The following is a 23,213-nucleotide window of genomic DNA, read 5'->3' as shown; positions in this document are numbered from 1 at the left end:
GTTTCCATAGTGTTCTCTTCCTTTTTTAAAAGTATGCATTTATTTACTTATCTATTTATTTTGGCTGTGACGCAGCGACTTTCTTAAACTGCAGGGAGCAGGAGCTGCTCTCGAGTTGTGGTGCACAGGCTTCTCAGCGTGGTGGCTTCTCTTGTTGCAGAGCACGAGCTCTAGAATCTGTGGGCTTCAGTAGCTGTGGCTCACGGGCTTTAGTTGCTCCATGGCATATGGAATCTTTCCAGCCCAGGAATTGAACCTGTGTCCCCTGCATTGGCAGGCAGATTTTTTAACCACTAGATGAGCAGGGAAATCCCATAGTATTTTCTGAGAACTGTGAGCCATATGGGCTGGGAAAACTCCAGGACAGGCTGGAGTGGGGAGTTCAGTGGGAAACCAGGAGGTAGATGGTGAGGTGCTAAGTAGCAGAACATCCGGGATGATGAGAGAAGAGGAGAGAGCCGTGAAAAAGTATTAGGCTGAGTCATGTGAAATTGCTGATATTGGACCATCATTTCACGCATTCAACCTAATAGAATCAACAGTGTGACGGGGCAGAGGACATTTCTGGTGAGGTTGGGCAGGGTGATTTGGGGATTTAAGCCTCAGTGGCTAGAAAACTGTTATTAAAAATAGAGGAATGAGGATGTTTGAGGTGATGACTAAATGGAGTGTCATGGAATTTTAGTGCAAGCTTAGAGTAAACTTTTGCTTACTATTTCCTGACTATATCTTGTGCTTTTACATATTTATGCCTTTGTCTGAACCATTTGCTCTGCCTAGGAAAGGTGCCGATATATATATATATATATATATATATATATATATATATATATATATATTCCAAGCAGCAGCCTGCTAAAAAAGAAACATGAAAGATCTAAGATCTACCTGGAGCATAGTTTATGAACTCATTGGGGTGGAGGAAGATTATGGAAAATTTGGAAGGCAGAGAGAAGCATGTACATTTGTCAGGGGTGGGAAGGAAACTTGGAATGGAGCAGCACCCGAAGGAACATGATATTTTAAGAAGATGAGGTTGCTGGTGGTAGGCAGGGTTGAGTACCCACAAAAATAAATCAGTGACCCAAGATGAGGTGGTGAGCTCCCCACTCCAGGGAGATAGCAGCTGGACTCAGAGGGAGGGAGGGAATGAAATGAGGTGATTAGAGAATCTTGGCACAAGAAGGGAGTTTAAATCATGTATATACACTATTAATGGGCTTCCCAGGTGGCTCAGTGGTAAGGAGTCCACCTGCCAATGCAGGAGACACAGGAGACTTGGGTTCGATCCCTGGGTCGGGAAGATCTCTGGAGTAGGAAATGGCAACCCACCCCAGTATTCTTGCCTGGGAAATCCCAAGGACAGGGAAGCCTGGCGGGCTATAGTCCACAGGGCTGCAAAGAGTTCGGCATGACTGAGTGACTAAACAATAGGATAGATAGCTAGTGAGAACCTCCTGTATCACACAGGGAGCTCTACTCAATGTTGGGTGGTGACCAGAATGGGAAGGGGGTTCAGAAAGAGAGGGTGTATGTGTATGTATAGCTGATCCACTTTGGTGTTCGGCAGAAACTAGCACAACATTGTAAAGCAATTATACTCCAATAAGAAAACTTTTTTAGTTGAAAAAAGGAATTAAATAAGTTAATCAATTCCACAATTTTATGCTACATGATAGTGATATAATTTTTTTTTTTTTTTGCTAAAAATATATAAATGTAATCTAATTCAAACAGCACCTCCACCAATGCTGGAGCCACCATTTTCTTGAAGAGTTTTGAGAAGTCATCATTTTTTCCCCTTCCAATTGTACTAAGATATAATTGGTCTACAGCACTGTATAAATTTAAGGTGTATGGCACAGTGATTTGACATATATATCATGAAATGATTATCACAATAGGTTTATGAACATGAATCATCTCACAGAGATACAGCCTTAAAGAAATAGACCTATTTTCCTTGTTATGCAAACTCATGATTTAGTCTCTTAACAACTTCTGTATATAGCATAGAGCAGTGTTAATTATCTTTACCATGTTGTATTTATCTCCTTAGTACTTATTTATTTTATAACTGCTTTATCCAATTTCCACTCCCCCAATCTGCCTTGTCTGGTAATCATAGGTATGATCTCTTTTTCTAGGAGTTTGTTTTTGCAGAGTAATTGACCTACAAAACCATGTTAGCTCCTGGTATACAGCATAGTGTTGCAGTATTTCTATATGTTTCAAAATGATAAGTCTAGTTTCATCTGTCACCATACAAAGATGTTACACATTTATTGACTGTATTCCCCACACTGTACATTTCATACTGTAACTCATTTATTTTGTAACTGAAAGTTGATACCTTGTTATTTTAATAATTTCATTCATTATTTATTTGACTGTGCTGGGTCTTCATGGCTGTGCGGGCTTTTTGTCTACTTGCAGTGAGCAGGGCTACTCTCCAGTTGTGGTGTGCAGGCTTCTCAGTGTGGGGCTTCTCTCTTGTTGCTGAGCATGGGCTCTAGAGCTCGTGAGCTTCAGTAATTGTTGCCCACAGGGTTAGGTGCTTTGTGGCATGTGGGATCTTCCTGGGCCGGGGATTGAACCCATGTCTCCTACATTGGCATATGGATTCTATATCACTGAGCCACCAGGAAGCCCTGAAAGTTTATACCTCTTAATCTGCCTCCCCTATTTCTCTGCTCCCCCCACCCTGTCCCCTCTGGCAACTGCCTGTTCGTTCTCTGAATCTATGACTCTGTTTTGTTATCTTCACTCTTCTTTTTTTTTTAAGATACCACGTATAAGTAAAATCACACGGTATTTGTCATTCTCTGTCTGGAATCTCATCACCCTTTTGCCTTTGGGCCAGGCTAACTGTGAGAAAGCTGGTCTTTGTCCAGAATCTAAAGCTGAAACTCCACCCAGCAACCTTCATACGTTAACCTTTTTCCTGATGGCTCACTAGTGACTTGAAAGACACTATGAGACTCAAATCTTCTCTCTTCCATGCTGTGTAGCTCCAGGGCTTTCACTTTTCTGTAAATGATGTGCTTTTGTTCACCCTGAGGTCTGGTAGCGCCTGACTGGGCGCTCGTACTCAGGCGTGCTCACACAGCAGCAGAGCTGGGGCACCTGTCTCCATTCATGTCGGTGTGGGAAGCGTTCACCTTCTTGGTGGCTTAGTCACACTGGCCCATGCCGAGTGGTCCTGACACCAACCATGGAGGGTGCACCACACTTGCTGCCAGGTGTGTGACAAGATTTGGTGAGTGACTGGATGTGGAGGTTAGTGAGGACTGGATCTGCTCTCCAAGCAGGGGCTCTGCCATGAACGCTGGTTGTGGGCCAGCTGAAGAAGTCATCTGTAGGGTCCACATCTTTTTCCAAATTCCTAAGGGGACTCATTGGAGAGAAGTAGTAAAGGGTTTCCCAGGTGGCATTAGTGGTAAAGAACCTGCCTCCCAATGCAGGAGACATAAGAGATGCAGGTTCAATCCCTGGGTCAGGAAGATCCCCTGGAGAAGGCAATGGCAACCCACTCCAGTATTCTTGCCTGGAGAATCCCATGGACAGAGGAGCCTGGTGGGCTACAGCCCATGGTGTCTCAAAGAGTCAGACATGACAAGTCTAGATGTTGTTTGACCAACATGCCCTTCTTTGTTTATATTTAACTTTAAAATGATGGAGCAGGAAATGGCAACCCACTCCAGTATTCTTGCCTAGAGAATTCCATGGACAGAGGAACCTGATGGGCTACAGTCCAGGGAGTCACAGAGTCGGACACGACTGAGTGACTAACGCACTTTAAAAAGAAACAGTGGTGAAAATATACTTAACACAAACTTATCATTTTAACCACTTTTTTTTTTTTAATAGCAGCATAGCCCCAAATTTGACAACCCAAAATATGTCCGAACATTGCCCAGTACCACTGGGGGAAATATCATCTGTGCTGGAGAAGCCCTGTCTTCACCTTATCCTTTAGATCATACTCTAAAGGTAGAGAAAATTAACTCCATCTGGGAGTTTAAGCTGACTGCCTTGGGCTTCTATTTGCCTGATAGGGTCTTTCTCAAAGTTTACTGTGTGTAAGAATCACCTGGGGGAATGTCTAAAATACAGATGCTTGATGTTTTCTCCAACAAATACGTGGTGCAATAGGTCTGGGTTAGAAGAAGCTAAGAATCTGACTTTTAAAATGACAACATATTTTTGTATCAATAGCTTATTTATTTTATCTATAGTAAATTGTACCTCAATCCCCTCCCCCATCTTGCCTCTCCCTACTCCTCCCTCCACTGGTAACCATGAGTTTGTTCTTAGTATCTGTGAGTCTGTCTCTGCTTTGTTATATGTATTTATCTCTTTTTATTTTTATTTTTTAATTGCAAGTTTAAGTGATAACATCCTTGTCATTCTCTATCTGACTTACTTCACTAAACATAATACCCTCTCGGTCCATATGTTGTTGCAAATGGCAAAATTTCAGTCTTTTTTATGGAGGAATAATATTCCATTGTGTATGTATATAAACATACACACACATATCATATCTTCTTTTGAAGTGCACAATTCAGGGGCATTAAGTACATTTACTTCATTGTGCTAGCCCCTCAGGCTCCTCTGTCCTTGGGATTCTCCAGGCAAGAAGACTGGAGTGGGGAGCCAATTCCTTCTCCAGGGGATCTTCCTGACCCAGAGATTGTACCCAGGTCTCCTGCTCAGCAGGCAGATTATTTACTGCTGAGGCACTAGGGAAGCCCCCAGAACCTTTCCATCATCTCAAACTGAAACTCTGTACTCAAGAAACAATAAATGACTCCCCATTACTTCCCTTTCCCCAGGTCCTGGCAACCACCATTCTACCTTCTGCCTCTGTGAATTGGACTGGGTATTCTAAGTCACTGCCCTCTTTTTATATTCCTGTTTATCACAGACTTCCTTCCCACCAGGGAAGATGGATAGGAAAAAAGCTGGTCCAGGGAAAAGGAGGCTGTATACATGAGTCTAGTAATATTCTGACAGTGTTAAGAAGTCAGACCTTCCTCACCTCTACCCACAGGCTCACCTGAGAGTCAGGTAAGGACTTGGTGTGGTCTCCACCTGTTGAGGATGATTTCAAATAAGAAAAAAACTGCTCTTCAATAGGAAGATTGGGGACCAGGGTTTGTGTACAACTTGGAACAATTTGTGCTAGGTTTATCTTGATTATGTATATTAAAGAGCCTGTTTCCATATCCTTAGGCAAATGATGCATTTGGAAGCAAAGACATGACAGACATATAAAGGAGAAGTGAATATCTAGAGAGAGCTCAGTGTGCTTGTTTATTTCAAAATGGTGGGTGGGTGTGTGTGTGTGTGTGTGTGTAGCTTAAGAAAGTTTTCCAGCCTTCTCATGGGTGTGTTTTTTTTTTAAATATTTAATTTATTTTAAAAATATTTATTTTAGTTTCAAGAGGGAGGGGACATATGTCTACCTATGGCTGATTCATGTTGTTGTAAGGTAGAAACTAACACAACAATATAAAGCAATTATCCTCCAATTAAAAATAAATTTAAAAAATACCTATTTTAATGAGATCATACTACACATGATAAAATTGAAATCTACCTTTTTCCTTAAAAATATGCCATAGACATTATTCTATACCAATTAATGCGATATGCATCATCATTTTAGTGCCTTCATAACACTTTTTAAAGTTAAACTTTTTATTTTATGTTGAAGTATAGCTGATTAACAATGTTGTGATAGTTTCAGGTACACAGCAAAGGGACCCAGCCATACATGCACCCATTCTCTCATGGCTGTGGTTTTTATGTAATTGTTTTAACCAATGAATATACCATTTTCAGAGATTATCTGAAAATCCCCACTGCTGCTTTATACACACATTGATACTAATAGGTGACAGGGATATGATTTCTGTTTATAGGGTTGATTACATTTCTGAGAGTTCATTTATTTAATCTTTTTTGAAATTGTTTAGAAATTCTACAACAATTAAAGTTAAATATCTGTCATTGGTTTTGAATTTACTGCAGTAACTAAAAGGGTTTTTAGAAGAATCTTGTGTATCCAAGGCTTCATGACACAAAAGTTGAAGATTTTTAAGAAGTAGAAAAATATAGCTTTTAAAACTTGGGCTCTGTCTGAGGCACTTTATTATAAGAATCACAGTGTAATCTGTAAGCAGGTTTACAAACAATACTACATATATGATAGCAAAGTAAGCAGTAAGGCACATAAAGGGAATATATTTGACCCCCAGACTCACTAAATGTTCAGTCTGAGAAGAAGAAACAAAATGCTAACTGTATTTAAAATGACATGTCGAAATAAAGAATCACAATAGTTTAGCAGCAATGGCACCCCGCTCCAGTACTCTTGCCTGGAGAATCCCATGGATGGAGGAGCCTGGTGGGCTGCAGTCCATGGGGTCGTGAAGAGTCGGACACGACTGAGCGACTTCACTTTCGCTTTTTACTTTCATGCATTGGAGAAGGAAATGGCAACCCACTCCAGTGTTCTTGCCTGGAGAATCCCAGGGATGGGGAGCCTGGTGGGCTGCCGTCTATGGGGTCGCACAGATTTGGACACGACTGAAGTGACTTAGCAGTAGCAGTAATGGTTAAAAGGACTGATGCTGAAGCTGAAGCTCTAAAACTCTGGCCACCTGATGCAAACAGCTGACTTGTTAGAAAAGACCCTGATGCTGATGCTGGGAAAAATTGAGGACAGGAGGAGAAGGGGATGACAGAGGATGAAATGGTTGGATGGCATCACCGACTCAATGGACATGAGTTTGGGTGAACTCCGGGAGTTGGTGATGGACAGGGAGGCCTGGCGTGCTGCAGTTCATGGGGTCGCAAGGAGTTGGACACAACTGAGCGAGTGAACTGAACTGAACTGAAGAGGAAAAGTGGGCGACATAGGATGAGATGGTTGCTTGGCATCATCGACTCAATGGACATGAGTTTGAGCAAACTCAGGGAGGTGGTGAAGGACAGGGAAGCCTGGCGTGTTGCAGTTCATAGGGTCACAAAGAGTCGGGCACGACTTAGTAACTGAACAGCAACAAATGGTTAGAATATTGAAACTCCTGCTTCCAAACGAATCTCCAAAATGAATCCATCAATCTTAGAAAGCTTCTCAAGATAGAGACAGACACAGGCAGGATTTAGAGCCCAGGACAGTCAGAATGCGAAACCATGTTATTGTCTGGCTCTATCTTATTGACTCAAGACTGTGATAGGACTGTGGCCACAGGCAGTCTGTACACAAGTTGGTGCTTTTCCAAAAGCAATGGGCTCCCCCATGAGTGGGAGGAACTCAACTCTTGGCTTTTGTTAAGAGCTCTGAAAAATCTCTCTGGTGGTTCAGTTCTTAATGGCTCATTAAGTTTAAATACAATTTACTGATTATCCCCACAGCTCACTGAACAGTCGTCTTATGTCAGAGAGGTTTTTTTTTTTTTTTTTCCAAATGTTGGATTAGATCAGATGATGGTTGAGGTCATAGGTAGGGTGAGTGTGGGGGAGGCAGCGGAGATGGGGGGTTGTGTGGCCGTATCATACAGGCAGGCATCCTGTTTCAAATAACAGAAAACCCTCCTGTAGTTATTTGTGGGGGCTGACTAAACACCACATTGAGGGGCTGAAGCAACAGGAATTTATTGTCTTACAGTTCTGGGAGGTGTGAAGTCAGAGAGCAAGGTGTCAGAGGAGTCGGTTTCTTCTGAGGACTCTGAGCAAAGCCTCTCTTGTTGGTCCCTTTGATTTGTAGACAGCAGGGAGAAATATCAACAACTTTAGAGATGCAGATGATGCCACCCTAATGACAGATAGTGAAGAGGAACTAAAGAGCCTCTTGATGGAGGTGAAAGAGGAGAGTGAAAAGGCTGGCTTAAAACTCAATATTCAAAAAATTAAGATCATGGCATCCAGCCCCATCACTTCATGGCAAATTGTTGTTGTTCAGTCCCTCAGTTGTGTCGAACTCTTTTCGACCCCATGTACTGCAACACGCCAGGCTTCCCTCTCCTTTACCATCTCCCGGACTTTGCTCAAACTCATGTCTATTAAGTCAGTGATGCCGTCCAACCATCTAATCCTCTTTTGCCCCCTTCTACTCCTGCCCTTGATCCTTCCCAGCATCAGGGTCTTTCCCAATGAATCAGTTATTTGCATCAGGTGGCCAAAGTACTGGAGTTTCAGCTTCAGCATCAGTCCTTCCAATGAATAGTCAGGGTTGATTTCCTTTAGGATTGACTGGTTTGATGAAACCAGTATCTGTATACACTCTATGTATCTGTATATTTCCAAATCTCGTTTGAAAATGAGGACCTCAGTCATGCTGGATTCAGGTCCACCTTCATGACCTCGTTTTTACTTGATTACTTCTGTAAGGACCCTATCTCCACATTAGGTCACATTCTGAGCTCCTGGAGACCAGGACCACAACATATTGTTTTCCAGGGGATATAAATCAATCCATAACACTTTCTTATAGTGGCTTAACGGGATTTGAGTGGGTTTACATATAGGCAGTCCCAGAGTAAGGTGGCTCAGAGCCACAACCAGAATCACAGCTCTTTCTATCTTTCTGCTTTGTCATCTGTTATGCGCTCAATGCCTCAGGGTCAAAAAATGGCTGCTCCAGCCCCAGGTCTCTTATCTGTGGTTCCAACATGAAAAAGCTGGGTGAAAGAGCAAAGGAGACCATAAAGAAGCATGTTCCTGCTACACCTTGGCCTTTTCATTCAGGGTCTACCTCTCACTGGCCAGAACTGTTCATGTGGTTGGGAAATCAAATATTTTAACTGGACATAACGTTACCTTGAATGGAATCTACATTTGTCTGGTAAAGATAAAGGATAAAATTGAGGGCATGCGTGCTCAGTTGTGTTCAACTCTTTGTGACCACGTGGACTCCTCTGTCCTCTTCCACCAGACTCTGTCCCTGGGACTCTCCAGGCAAAATACTGGAATGGTTTACCATTTCTTCCTCCAGGAGATCTTCCCGACTCAGGGATCGAACCTGAGTCTCCTGCTTGGTATGCAGATTCTTTACCACTGAGCCACCTGTGAAGCCCACATCTCAGCTTACCAGCTGTGAAATCTATAGCAATTAGGTAGCCACGTTGTGCCAGGGGATGTGCCCACACTCCAGTGGAGATGAGTTCCTCCTTGCTGATCTCACAGTGAGTCATCCAGTTCCAAGAGGAATTCCAGGATAAAGGAAGTCATCAGGGATGACGGAACTGCCTGGGGTTTACTGCGGTTTAGGACTCTCTTCTTGGGCTTCACAGGTGGCATTAGTTGTTAAAAAAAAATCTGCCAATGCAGGAGACATAAGAGACCCACATTCGATTCCTGGGTCAGGAAGATCCCCTGGAGGAGGGCATGGCAACCCACTCCAGTATTCTTGCCTGGAGAATTCCATGGACAGAGGAGTCTGGCAGGCTATGGTCCATGGGTCACAAAGAGTCAGACACAACTGAAACAACTTAGGAACCTCTTTGGAGGGGTTCACTCTGACATGAGTCCTGTGGCTCACAAGGAATCCTCAAAAGGTGATGTGACAAGAAGAATCAGAAATTTATCAGTGAGTAAAGGCCTTGTGGACCTTATTTCTCACCATTCTAAGAGGGAAAGGGAGCTCTTGATGGGCAGTGTTTAGGGAAGCAGAGATGGAGCATCTCAGAGAAAGTGATTGGACTAAGCAAAAGAAGTGTTGAGAGTCAGTGTATACATTGAGGGGTGGGCAAGATGGCAGCATCGGATCCCTGTATTAAGAAATGCTCAAGGACTGAATGGTCTTCCCAGGTGGCGCAGTGGTAAAGAATCCTTCTGCCAATGTAGGAGACACAGGAAACATTTGATTTGATCCCTGGGTCAGGATGATCGCCTGGAGGAGGGCATGGCAACCCACTCCAGTATTCTTGCCTGGGAAATCCCATGGTCAGAGGAGCTTGGTGGGCTACAGTCTATGGGGTCACAAAGAGTCAGACATGGCTAAAGCAACTTCACATGTATGCATGTCAATCCCAATCTCCCAATTCATCCCACCCCTCCTTCCCTTCTTGGTATCCATACATTTGTTCTCTATGTCTGTGTTTCTATTCCTGTTTTGCAAAGATCATTTGTACCATTTTTCTAGATTCCACCTATGTGCAATACACAACATTGTTATTCTGACTTATTTGACTCTGTATGACAATCTCTAGGTCCATCCTTGTCTCTGCAAATGACACAATTTCATTCCTTTTCTATGGTTGAGTAATATAGTATGTACGTACCACATCTTCTTTATCCAGTCACATTTTTCTTATTGAAAAAAGTTTGCCTAATTTGAGAACATGGAGTTTCTTGTTCCACGCTGGAATCCTGCCATGGTTCACTCTTTGTACATCTTTCCTGGCCCCACATCCCTGTTGCCCTGTGTTGTCCCCCTTCCCTTTCTCCATCCTCTCCTTTTTCCGTGGCTTCTCCCAACATTCCTCTTTGACCCTTGTTTTTCTCTTTTCCTTTCAGTCTTCTGGTTGCTTCCCTTCCCTCTTCCTTTGCCCTTCCTGACAGATACCCCGCACTTCCTGCAGCAGCCCTGCCATCCTAACATACCACAGTCACACACACAAACTTTCACAAACTCGTCTTCCCTTTGAGTTCCCTGAGCCCTGCTTTGGACTGAGGAATTGGCTTCTGACTTAAAAGATTTCAGACCCAGCAGATGTCAATTATTTGACTCCCTTCTAGGGGTTAATCTGGATGCAAGAACTTTGACTTGAGAGGCAAATATGTGGAGAAAGGCAATTTCATCACTTTCAAGTCTATAGATAACCTACTGGAACATGATCAAGAGGGAAAAGCGAAAACCTCTGTATCAGGAAATCTTGTGAAAGACTTAACAGAAAGAAAAGATCCATCCTCCTTCCTTAAATATATTTGCTGATGTAAAATGTCTTACCTTCAAAGAGGTCAATATTTCTTCTACTTAAACTAGAACGTGACTAAGGAAAATCACATTCTCCTCTATTGAGATAAAACTGCATTTTGAAAGTTTAGTTAAAAAAAAAAATCCAGGTCCCAGTGGGTAGCTTTATCCAACAGTCAACAAACAAATATTGGGGTTGGGATGAACTAGGAGATTGGGATTGACATATATACTCTATTTGATGTGTGTGTGTGTGTGTGTGTGTGTGTGTGTGAAGTCACTGAGTCGAGTCCGACTCTTTGCAACGCTATTGACTGTAGCCAGCCAGGCTCTTCTGTCCATGGGATTCTCCAAGCAAGAATACTGAAGTGGGTTGCCATGCCCTCCTCCAAGAGATCTTCCTAACCCAGGGATCAAACCCACGTCTCTTACATCTCCTGCATTGGCAGGCAGGTTCTTTACCACTAGTGCCCCCTAAGTGTGTTAGTCACTCAGTCGTGCTGGACTCTTTGCGACCCCATGGACTGTAGCCCACCAGGCTCCTCTGTTCATGGGATTTTCCAGACAAGGACACTGGAGTGGGTTGCCATTTCCTTCTCCTTACCCCTGGGAAGCCCATATACTATTAATACTATGTATAAAACAGGTAACTAATGAGAACCTAATGTATAGTACAGGGAACTCTACCCCAAACTGTGTGTGACCTAAATGGGAAGGAAACCCAGAAAAGAGGGGATATATGTAAATGTATAGCTGGTTCACTTTACTGTACAGCAGAAACTAACAGAACATTGTAACGCAGCTATATGCCAATAGAAACTAATTTTAAAAAAGAAGGGAATGACAAATATTTGCACTTCTGCTTGATTAAAAAAGCCAAATGTTGGAATTAAAAACAAACTGATAAGTACTCTACAAACACAAAATGCACAAAATGGGCTACAACATCTACAAACAAGGTATGTTTTAAGTTGAATACAATTTTGTCATTAGGTATTACTATTATTAGTCTGTTTGAAATCACACACTAACTGAATATTCCCCAAGTAATATGCCCTCAGAACTTGAAATGAAGAAAGAGTTAGCCCCTGCTGTGGGAGTGGGACAAAGTTGTTGGGATTTCATAGACTGCCAGGCTGGAGAGAACCTCACAGATCCCTTGAGACCAAAACCCGTAGGGCAAAGTTTCTCAACCTCCCCACCACTGACATTTTAGTGCAGGTAACCTTTGTTGAGGGAGCAGCCCTGTGTTTCTTAGCTGTTTACTGGAGTGCTTGACCTCTGCCCTTCACCACCTCTACCAGCAGCATCCCTCCACTGTCATGTGACAATCAAGCATGTCTTCAGGGCTTCCCTTGTGGCTCAGTGGTAAAGCATCTGCCCGCCAATGAAGGAGACTTGTGTTCAATCCCTGGTCTGGGAAGATCCCACATGCCACAGAACAGCCAAGCCCATGCATCACAACTGTGGAAACTGTGCTCTAGAGCTGGGGAACCACAACTACTGAGTCCATTTGCTGCAGCTACTGAAGCCTAGGCACCCTAGAGTGTGTGCCCTGCGACAGTGAGAAACCCAGGCACCGCAACTAGAGAAGCCTGTGCAGCAATGAAGACCCAGCACAGCCAAAAATAAAAAAATAAAATTGTAAAAAAAAGAAAGTCTTCAGGTTATTACCAAATATTCCTTGGCAGGAGTGTCAAATTGCCTCTGCTTGAGAATTTGCCCTATGTTATAGACAAACAGGAGTTCATGATCTGAGCCACAGTCAGCTCCCGGTCTTGTCTTTATTGACTATATAGAGCTTCTCCATTTTTGGCTGCAAAGAACATAGTCTGATTTCAGTGTTGACCATCTGGTGATGTCCATGTGTAGAGTCTTCTCTTGTGTTGTTGGAAGAGAGTGTTTGCTATGACCAGTGCATTCTCTTGGCAGAACTCTATTAGCCTTTGCCCTGCTTCATTCCATATTCCAAGGCCAAATTTGCCTGTTACTCCAGGTGTTTCTTGACTTCCTACTTTTGCATTCCAATCCCCTATAATGAAAAGGACATCTTTTTGGGGTATTAGTTCTAAAAGGTCTTGAAGGTCTTCATAGAACCATTCAACTTCAGCTTCTTCAGTGTTACTGGTTGGGGCATAGACTTGGATTACTGTGATATTGAATAGTTTGCCTTGGAAACGAACAGAGATCGTTCTGTCATTTTTGAGATTGCATCCAAGTACTGCATTACGGACTCTTTTGTTGACCGTGATGGCTATTCCATTTTTTCTGAGGGATTCCTGCCTGCAGTAGTAGATATAATGGTCATCTGAGTTAAATTCACCCATTCCAGTCCATTTCAGTTCGATGATTCCTAGAATGTCGACATTCACTCTTGCCATCTCTTGTTTGACCACTTCCAATTTGCCTTGATATGGACCTGACATTCCAGGTTCCTATGCAATATTGCTCTTTACATCATCGGACCTTGCTTCTATCACCCGTCACATCCACAACTGGGTATTGTTTTTGCTTTGGCTCCATCCCTTCATTCTTTCTGGAGTTACTTCTCCACTGATCTCCAGTAACATATTGGGCACCACTGACCTGGGAAGTTCCTCTTTCAGTATCCTATCATTTTGCCTTTTCATACTGTTCATGGGGTTCTCAAGGCAAGAATACTGAAGTGGTTTGCCATTCCCTTCTCCAGTGGACCACATTCTTTCAAACATCTCCACCATGACCCGCCCATCTTGGGTTGCCCCATGGGCATGGCTTAGTTTCATTGAGTTAGACAAGGCTGTGGTCCTAGTGTGATTAGATTGACTAGTTTCCTGTGAGTATGGTTTCAGTGTGTCTGCCCTCTGATGCCCTCTTGCAACACCTACCATCTTACTTGGGTTTCTCTTACCGTAGGCATGGGGTATCTCTTCACGGCTGCTCCAGCAAAGTACAGCCACTACTCCTTACCTTGGACAAGGGGTATCTCCTCACTGCCACCCTTCCTGACTTTAAATGTGGGATAGCTCTTCTAGGCCCTCCTGCACCCACGCAGCCACCGCTCCTTGGATGTGGGGTTGGTCCTCCCGGCCACCGCCCCGACCTCGGACTTGGGTAGCTCTTCTCAGCTGTTCCTGCGCCGTTGCAGCCTGGCACTCTTGGCCGCTGCCCCTGACCTCGGACGTGGGGTAACTCCTCTTGGCTGCCGCCCTTCGGGCATGGGGTCCTCCCAGCTTCAAGAGAGTTCCATAAAAACATCTATATCTGCTTTATTGACTATGCCAAAGCCTTTGACTGTGTGGATCACAATCAACTGTGGAAAATTCTGAAAGAGTTGGGAATACCAGACCAGCTGACCTGGCTCTTGAGAAATCTGTATGCAGGTCAGGAAGCAACAGTTAGAACTGGACATGGAACAACAGACTGGTTCCAAATAGGAAAAGGAGTTCATCAAGGCTGTATATTGTCACCCTGCTTATTTAACTTCTATGCAAAGTACATCATGAGAAACGCTGGACTGGAAGAAACACAAGCTGGAATCAAGATTGCCGGGAGAAATATCAGTAACCTCAGATATGCAGATGATACCACCCTTATGGCAGAAAGTGAAGAGGAATGAAAAAGCCTCTTGATAAAAGTGAAAGTGGAGAGTGAAAAAGTTGGCTTAAAGCTCAACATTCAGAAAACGAAGATCATGGCATCCAGTCCCATCACTTCATGGGAAATAGATGAGGAAACAGTGGAAACAGTGCCAGACTTTATTTTTTTGGGCTCCAAAATCACTGCAGATGGTGACTGCAGCCATGAAATTAAAAGACACTTACTCCTTGGAAGGAAAGTTATGACCAACCTAGATAGCATATTCAAAAGCAAAGACATTACTTTGCCAACAAAGGTCCGTCTAGTCAAGGCTATGGTTTTTCCTGTGGTCATGTATGGATGTGAGAGTTGGACTGTGAAGAAGGCTGAGCACCAAAGAATTGGTGCTTTTAAACTGTGGTGTTGGAGAAGACTCTTGAGAGTCCCTTGGACTGCAAGGAGATCCAACCAGTCCATTCTGAAGGAGATCAGCCCTGGGATTTCTTTGGAAGGAATGATGCTGAGGCTGAAACTCCAGAACTTTGGCCACCTCATGCGAAGAGTTGACTCATTGGAAAAGACTCTGATGCTGGGAGGGATTGGGGGCAGGAGGAGAAGGGGACGACAGAGGATGAGATGGCTGGATGGCATCACTGACTCCATGGACGTGAGTCTGAGTGAACTCCGGGAGTTGGTGATGGACAGGGAGGCCTGGCGTGCTGCGATTCATGGGGTCGCAAAGAGTCGGACACGACTGAGTGACTGAACTGAACGGATAGACAAGCAAGGGGGTCCAGAGACCTCACGGGGATTTCCACTATGGAAGAGAAAGAATATTCTTGGCTGGATCCTCCAAATGAAGAACCTACCCAGGAAAAGAGCAGTGGGCAGCGAAGGAGAAGTCTTTCCCGAGGTTAACAAACTGGATTGTGGGGCATCAGAGAATCAGTGGAGGACCCTAAAGAAGGGGGCATTGAATGGGAGGCCGGGACCATGTCTTTAACCCCTTGAGGGTCCCCTTCCTCCATGCCGAGTCTTTGAGCTTACAGGAGAAGGCAGTGTCCTCCAATAGGCAAAACTAACTCCGGACCCCTGGACAGTTCCATGGTGATCCTTGGAGACAAGATAGAATCTGAACTAGCAGAGCTTGTTCCTGAGATGGAGGAGAAAGAAAGGCCCCAGGCGGTGACCTCGGCTGGAGTAGCTGGTTACTATTAGTGGCTTCTGCTGCTTGGCTTGCTGCCAAGAGATAAGAGAAGGCAAAGAAAGAAACATGTCCAGTCCTGTAAGAGCAGTTGGGTGAGCACAGACAGCAGCTGCACAGGCTGGAAAAACAGCTGGACAGGCTGCAAAAAAACAGGAGCCTTGGCAGAAGGACAAGGAACCCCCTGCTCCTAAGATGAGACTGAGGATAAATAGACCTTCAACTTAGGAAGAGAAATCAACCAAGTGGGATGTTTTGGCCTCTTTTTCCAAGGCTCCGCAACAGGGACCTTTGAATTGGCCATACATCCCCCCTCCCACTCCGGGTGGCCCAGCAGGACCAGCCCCGGGAGCAGGTGTTCTGGGAAGAGTCTCAGAATAGCTGACCTTAGAGAGACACCCAAGCCCAAGAGAAGAGGGTGGAAGCAGGCCCTAATCAGGAAAGGGGAGTTCAGCACCCAAGCAGGATCCTCACTATTAATGTGAGAGAAATTTCTGTGGGTAATGGGTGGTTGGAGAGGTTCTAGGAATGTCAGCTGTTGAGTGTAGGGGGCTGACCTTTGACCCAGGGAAACAGTTCTTCGAAATGTGAAGAAACCAGAGCAGCTGCCAGGCTGTGAGGAAATCTCATGGGCAGGAGATATGAGTTTACTTCTCTTCTTCTAAGGTAACACCATCATTCCCCACCAGAGCAGAGAGAAAACGTGTATCCTGAGATCCTCGGAAAGAACTGAGGAGAGCCCGTGATTCAGGAAGACATGCATATTCAGAATCCAAGGCTATTTGGCCTGAAGGGGACTGTTTTTTGTTTTTTTTTTTTTAATTAAAATCCCTCACCCATACCTCCAGGGGGGAAAATCCATTACCTTTCTAATCTCTGACTGTTGCCCAACGTGCTGAGAAGGGACCCTCCCTGACTCTGTTTTCGCAAGGGATTGTGCTAGAAGGGACCAAGACGCTCCTGGGAGGAAAATCCCCCGGGATGAAGTCTGGGCAGAGAGGCTGTGTGAGTCATCGTGTCCTCACGGCCCAGCAGCAGGCCTGGCAGAGAGAAGGCATCAGCATATGTCTGTAGATTGATCAGATGAATTAGATAATGAATGGGAGGAGGTGAATGCCTCTTGGCTGGGCTGTGTCCATGTACTCTCTGCTGGCCTCCAGCGGCTGTGGGCTCCTCTCTCACAGGGAAACCAGAGGCCGGGAGGTAGGCTGACTGCCATAATGCTTTGCTACTAGCTCCAATTCTGATCCTTCTGTGGACACCGAGGCAAAGATAATCCCAGGGTGTGCTGTGCTCTTAGTCACTCAGTCGTGTCTGACTCTGGGGAGGAGCATAAAGACGAATGCAAGGACCAGAAGCATGTGGGTGTTGGGCTCAGTCTGTCTTTGGAAAAATCAGGGGAAAGGGTGCTGAGCAGAAGCAAAGCAGGAGTCTCTTCATGAGGACGTTGGCTATATGACATCATCCCTTCTGGGTTCTGCTCTCAGGGGTCTTCCCTGGATTGCCCCACTGGGAATCCCCAGGAGCTCTATGGACTGAGAGCACTTCTATTGGCTTGGGGCCTTGAATCAGTCATATTCAGGCTTCTGTTTTCATTTGGGATGGCTTGATCAGTTTTGAGATGTGATGTCTAGAACAAAACAAGCAGACTTGTTTCCAAGGTGGGGGAAGTCGCTCAGTTGAGTCCTACTCTTAGTGACCATCGCAGATTATAGCCCACCAGGCTCCTCTTTTCATGGAATTCTCCAGGCAAGAATACTGGAGTGGGTTGCTATTCCCTTCTCTAGAGGATCTTCCCAGAGATCAAACTTGGGTCTTCCGCATTGCAGGCAGATTCTTTACCATCTGAGCCACCAGGAAAGCCCAAGGTGGGGGTGAGGGAGGAACATACATTAGGAATTTGGGAGTAACTATATAGATAAATACACCACCCTTATGGCAGAAAGTGAAGAGGAACTAAAAAGCCTCTTGATGAAAGTGAAAGTGGAGAGTGAAAAAGTTGGCTTAAAGCTCAACATTCAGAAAACGAAGATCATGGCATCCTGTCCCATCACTTCATGGGAAATAGATGGGGAAACACTGGAAACAGTGTCAGACTTTATATTTCTGGGCTCCAAAATCACTGCAGATGGTGACTGCAGCCATGAAATTAAAAGACGCTTACTCCTTGGAAGGAAAGTTATGACCAACCTAGATAGCATATTCAAAAGCAGAGACATTACTTTGCCAACAAAGGTTCGTCTAGTCAAGGCTATGGTTTTTCCTGTGGTCATGTATGGATGTGAGAGTTGGACTGTGAAGAAGGCTGAGCGCCGAAGAATTGATGCTTTTGAACTGTGGTGTTGGAGAAGACTCTTGAGAGTCCCTTGGACTGCAAGGAGATCCAACCAGTCCATTCTGAAGGAGATCAGCCCTGGGATTTCTTTGGAAGGAATGATGCTAAAGCTGAAACTCCAGTACTTTGGCCACCTCATGCGAAGAGTTGACTCATTGGAAAAGACTCTGATGCTGGGAGGGATTGGGGGCAAGAGGAGAAGGGGACGACAGAGGATGAGATGGCTGGATGGCATCACTGACTCGATGGATGTGAGTTTGAGTGAACTCCAGGAGTTGGTGATGGACAGGGAGGCCTGGCGTGCTGCGATTCATGGGGTCGCAAAGAGTCGGACACGACTGAGCAACTGATCTGATCTCATCTGATCTGATATAGATAAACAAAGACTTGCTGTATAGTACAGGGAACAATACTCAATATTTTGGAATAATCTATATGGGAAAAGAATCTGAAAAAGAATATAAATATATATGACATGTGTGCTAAGTCACTTCAGTCATGTCTGACTCTTTGCAACTCTATGGACTGTAGCCCACCAGGCTCCTCTGTCCAGATGTAGGCAACTGAATCAGTTATACTTTTCTGTATACCTGAAACTAACACACAATGTAAATAAACTATACTTCAATTAAAAAATATTTTTAAAAAGAGAGACTAAAAAAAAAAAAAGCAAAAACCCCACCTCTTCCCTCACATACACCCCCCAAACAAGCTGTCTGTGAAGGACCAGGGGAGAGGGGAGGTTGGTGGGTCCTGGGGCATGGGGACCTTCAGAAAACTTAGAGGAAGGAAGAAGGACATGTGTCCCTTTCAGGAAGCTCCAGCCTAGGGGTGTGGGCAAAGGATGCCCAGGTTACAGTTGGCAGATGTGCTAGGATGCTCTGGAGCTTGCAGTATACATTGTCCGTGACACAGCCCTGGGGAATTGAATCTGTAGAGGCTCAGGAAAACCATCTTGGATGATACAGGGTTTCTAATGAGGTTGGAAAGGGTGTGAGGAGGGAAACTGTCGTCCAGTTATCTGCCTGTAGCCGAGTCTGAACCTGTCATGACAGTTCTGCCCGTGTGAGAGAAGAGAGCTGGGAGACACCTGGATATCCCTGAGGATCAGTCAGGAGCATCCTGATACCCAGAAGTACAGGGAGGGTTCCTGGTGTTTCTAGGATGGGCAGAGGTTGGAGACCAGAACCCTCTGGTGAGCATTTAGCCAGAGCATCATTTTCTCCCAGTGAAAACTGGCCCCCATCAAAACGATTGCTTCCATCTTCCCTCCTGGTAAAAGGCCTAGGACATAGCACGTTTTTCCTTCCTTCTTTTGGAAAGAAGGCGGTTAGCAAATAACACAATGGATATTACAGAGAAGCTTCCACTGACATCCATGGTTCCAAGCAGATTTCATATCCTGTCTAGTCCACTCATTTCCATACAGTATACGCTCAGTATATATTTGAGGCAAAAGTACTTTGAACAGTCCATCATTATTTTGGCTCTTTCTATATTTGGAAACCAGAAAAGTGAAAGTGAAAGTGAAGTAGCTCAGTCGTGTCCGACTCTTTGCGACCCTGTGGACTGTATAGCCCACCAGGCTCCTAGGTCCCTGGGATTCTCCAGGCAAGAATACTGGAGTGGGTTGCCATTTCCTTCTCCAGGGGATCTTCCCGACCCAGGGATTGAATCCAGGTCTCCCACATTGCAGGCAGATGCTTTAACCTCTGACCCACCAGAGAACCAGAAGAGAATGCCAAATTAAAATTTGGGAACTGGGTGTATGTGGCAGGGGTAGCCGATAACCGTATATTAATAGATTTTCTCTTCTTTCTGGATTTCTCTTCTTTCTAGATTATAATTCCCAGCCTCCTTCGCAATGAATGTGGTCATGTGTTTGAGTTCTAGCCAACGAAATGTGAGCTCAGGAGACTTGCCCAATACTCAGGCCTCCCACACATTCTTCTTGACCTTCTGCATCAACCTTGGAGATGGTAGCTGTTGATACAAGATGGAAAGATCCTGGGTTTCTGCATTTTCGCTGAGAGAGCAGAGCTTGCTAATCATAAATGCCTATTTTGGATTAATATGATTCAGAAATAAGCTAATATTCTCTTATGCCCTGAGATTTTGTGGTTTATCTGCTGTGTTGCAGCTGGGTGACTTATTTAGTTCAGAAATTGGTATCCAGTATCTTGGAGTGAGGTGATGCTGTAACAAAAACCTAAAATATATGTCCTTGGCTTACTTTTTTTTGGTAAAATATTTCTTTCTTTCTTTTTTTTAAATTGGAGTATATTTCTAGTTCCTTTACACTGCAGTGTCAGTTTCTGCTCCACAGCAAACTGAATCAGTTACACATATATCCCATCTTTTTTGGATTTCCTTCCCATGTAGATTACCACAGAGCACCAAGTAGAATTCCCTGTGCTATACAGTAGGTTCTCATTAGTTATGTTTTTTACACATAGTATCATATCAATAGTGTGTATATGTCAATCCTAGTCCCCGAATTCATCCCACCCCTTCTTTCCCCCTTGGTGTTCATATGTTTGTTCTCAATGTCTGTGTCTCGTTTCTGTTTTGCAAATAACATCATCTATATCACTTTTCTTAGGTCTTAATCACATAGCAAGAAAATGGCTATCAGATGATGGAAAGACAGAGGCCCACATGATGCAGTGACAAACATTCAGTAAAGCTGTTAACACTGTTAATTTTTGTGTGATTTATTTTAGTTCTTTTAATTTTAAAAATTTTATTTATTTATTTTTGGCTACACATGTGGAATCTTAGTTCCTCCACCAGGGATCAAACCTGTGCCCCCTGCATTGGAAGCTCAGACATGCAACCTCTGGACCACCAGGGAAGTTCCACCACTGATAATTTTAAAAACAAGGTCTCTGATGAAACTGTGGCTTTAAGGACAATGTGTTTCTCTGACTTTTTGCTTTGAAAGCATGTTAGGTCTTCTTGTTCAGGATAAGGATTTTTTAAACACACACAAACATCACTCAAGGTCCAACCATGAGGAGAATTATTTAACTCCCTTCAGATTAATTTCCCCTACCCTTAACAAGAGGATAAACACTCTATCACAGGCTACTTATGAGGATTAAATGAAATAACAATATGCAATGTGCCTGGGTGGAGGGCAAGACCCATAACAGCTGCTCGATAAATACTAGTTTCAGAATCATCTGTCCTAGATAAGACATGCACGGTGCTTGCTACATGAATGAAAATGGACACAATCCCATCAAGAACACTCTGGAACCAGAAACAGAAAGTTGAGAGTTCGTTCACTTCCCCCATACATCCTCCTCCATCTGTCCCTTTGCTCTGACCCAGGCATGGAGGGGAAATCCCACTGCAGTGTCCCTTTGGCCAGATCCATTCCCCATACACTTCTCACTCATGTTTTCTGTTGCTTTCCCCTCTTGCTCTTACTTTCCTTTCTCTTTCTCTGAGGTGCCACCTCTCCTTTCCCCTACGTGGTTCCCATCCTCTTTTGACACACTGTCATCCTCCATGTGTCCCCTTCTGTACTTCCTGCCTGTGCTTCCCTGCCACCCTCCCATCTCCCAAGTGCTCTGTATGCTACGTGGACCCCTGTTGGCTTTTGTGACACAGCATTGCTTTGCCTAGATAGAACAAGTCAGTCTGAAATAGGGGCAGCCGACTATGTTTACAGACATGCAGTTTTCTTTTTCACACACATATAAAAAGTGCTATAAAGCAGCTATAAAGCATCACTGACTCTATGGACTTGAGTTTAAGCAAACTCTGGGAGATAGTGAAGGACAGGGAAGCCTGGTGTGCTGTAGTCCATGGGATTTAGCGACTTAACAACAACAACAATAAGGTGCTGACTGTGCAGTTGATAAAAAAGGAGAAATTGGTTTTGAATGATTAACTCTTCTAAGAGCTTAACAAAAATCTGATTGCAGCATTTAGTTATCATCCATCCTGCTGTAGGAAGCCACCTTTTACCAAGAGGTCTGTGGTCTTTTAGTTGACCCATAGTGGAGCTTAGAAAAATCTTATAATCATCAATAAAAGTAAAATCTCATTTTGATCATTCTCCAAAGCGACTATTTCTAAATTCTGTTATACATGATAATTAAATAGCAGCTAGACAATAGTAATTATAGCCAGCATGGACAGAAGAGGAAGGTGAATGACACAGAGTCCTTGTCCTCCACAGCTCATGGCCGTTTTATATATCTGGTTCCAATTAAGTTTAATTAGCAGAGCATCTTAATGTCACACTTTATAGTCTATCTAGATAAAATACTGTTTTATCCTGTTTATTTTGTAATTCAGGGAGGACAAATAATAAGTAAAGCAGGCCATTCTCAGTTCCTTATTCTGCTATTAAGTAGCAATTCGTTTCCAATCTTCTTCTTTCTCTCTTTCATCTCTCAGCTCATTCCAATTTTGGATAAAATGGTAGCTTTATCATGTATGTATCTTTATCTTGTTGTTCAGTGGCTCAGTTGTGTCTGACTCCTTGTGACCCCACCGTCTGCAGCATGCCAGGCTTCCCTGTCCTTCACTATCTCTCAGAGTTTCCTCAAACTCACGTCCATTGAGTTGATGATGCCATTCAACCATCTCATCTGTTGCCCTCTTCTCCTGACCTCAATCTTTCCCGGCATCAGGGTCTTTTCCAATGAGTCGGCTTTTCTCATCAGGTGGCCAGAGTACATACATATCACAAAACTGGCTTAAAGCAGCACAACATAAGTATATATACTGCAGAGATTAAATGTAATAAGATACTATTATGGGCAACTCTGTGTCCCATTTTTGATTGGGTGTTTTTTTTTTTTCAATTTATTTTTTTATAGAAGGATAATTGCTTTACAGAATTTTGTTGTTTTCTGTCAAACCTCAACATGAATCAGCCATAGGTACACATATATCCCCTCCCTTTTGAACCTTCCTCCCATCTCCCACCCTATCCCACCCCTCTAGATTGATACAGAACCCCTGTTTGAGTTTCCTGAGCCATACAGCAAATTCCTGTTGGCTATCTATTTTACATATGGTAATGTAAGTTTCCATGTTACTCTTTCCATACATCTCACCTTCTCCTCCCCTTTCCCCATGTCCTTAGGTCTATTCTCTATGTCTGTTTCTCCACTGCTGCCCTGTAAATAAATTCCTTCAGTACCACTTTTCTAGATTCTCTATAT

Source organism: Bubalus kerabau, chromosome 19 (assembly GCF_029407905.1).
Source record: "Bubalus kerabau isolate K-KA32 ecotype Philippines breed swamp buffalo chromosome 19, PCC_UOA_SB_1v2, whole genome shotgun sequence".
Classification (NCBI taxonomy): Eukaryota; Metazoa; Chordata; class Mammalia; order Artiodactyla; family Bovidae; genus Bubalus; species Bubalus kerabau.
This window is presented reverse-complemented; position numbering follows the sequence as displayed.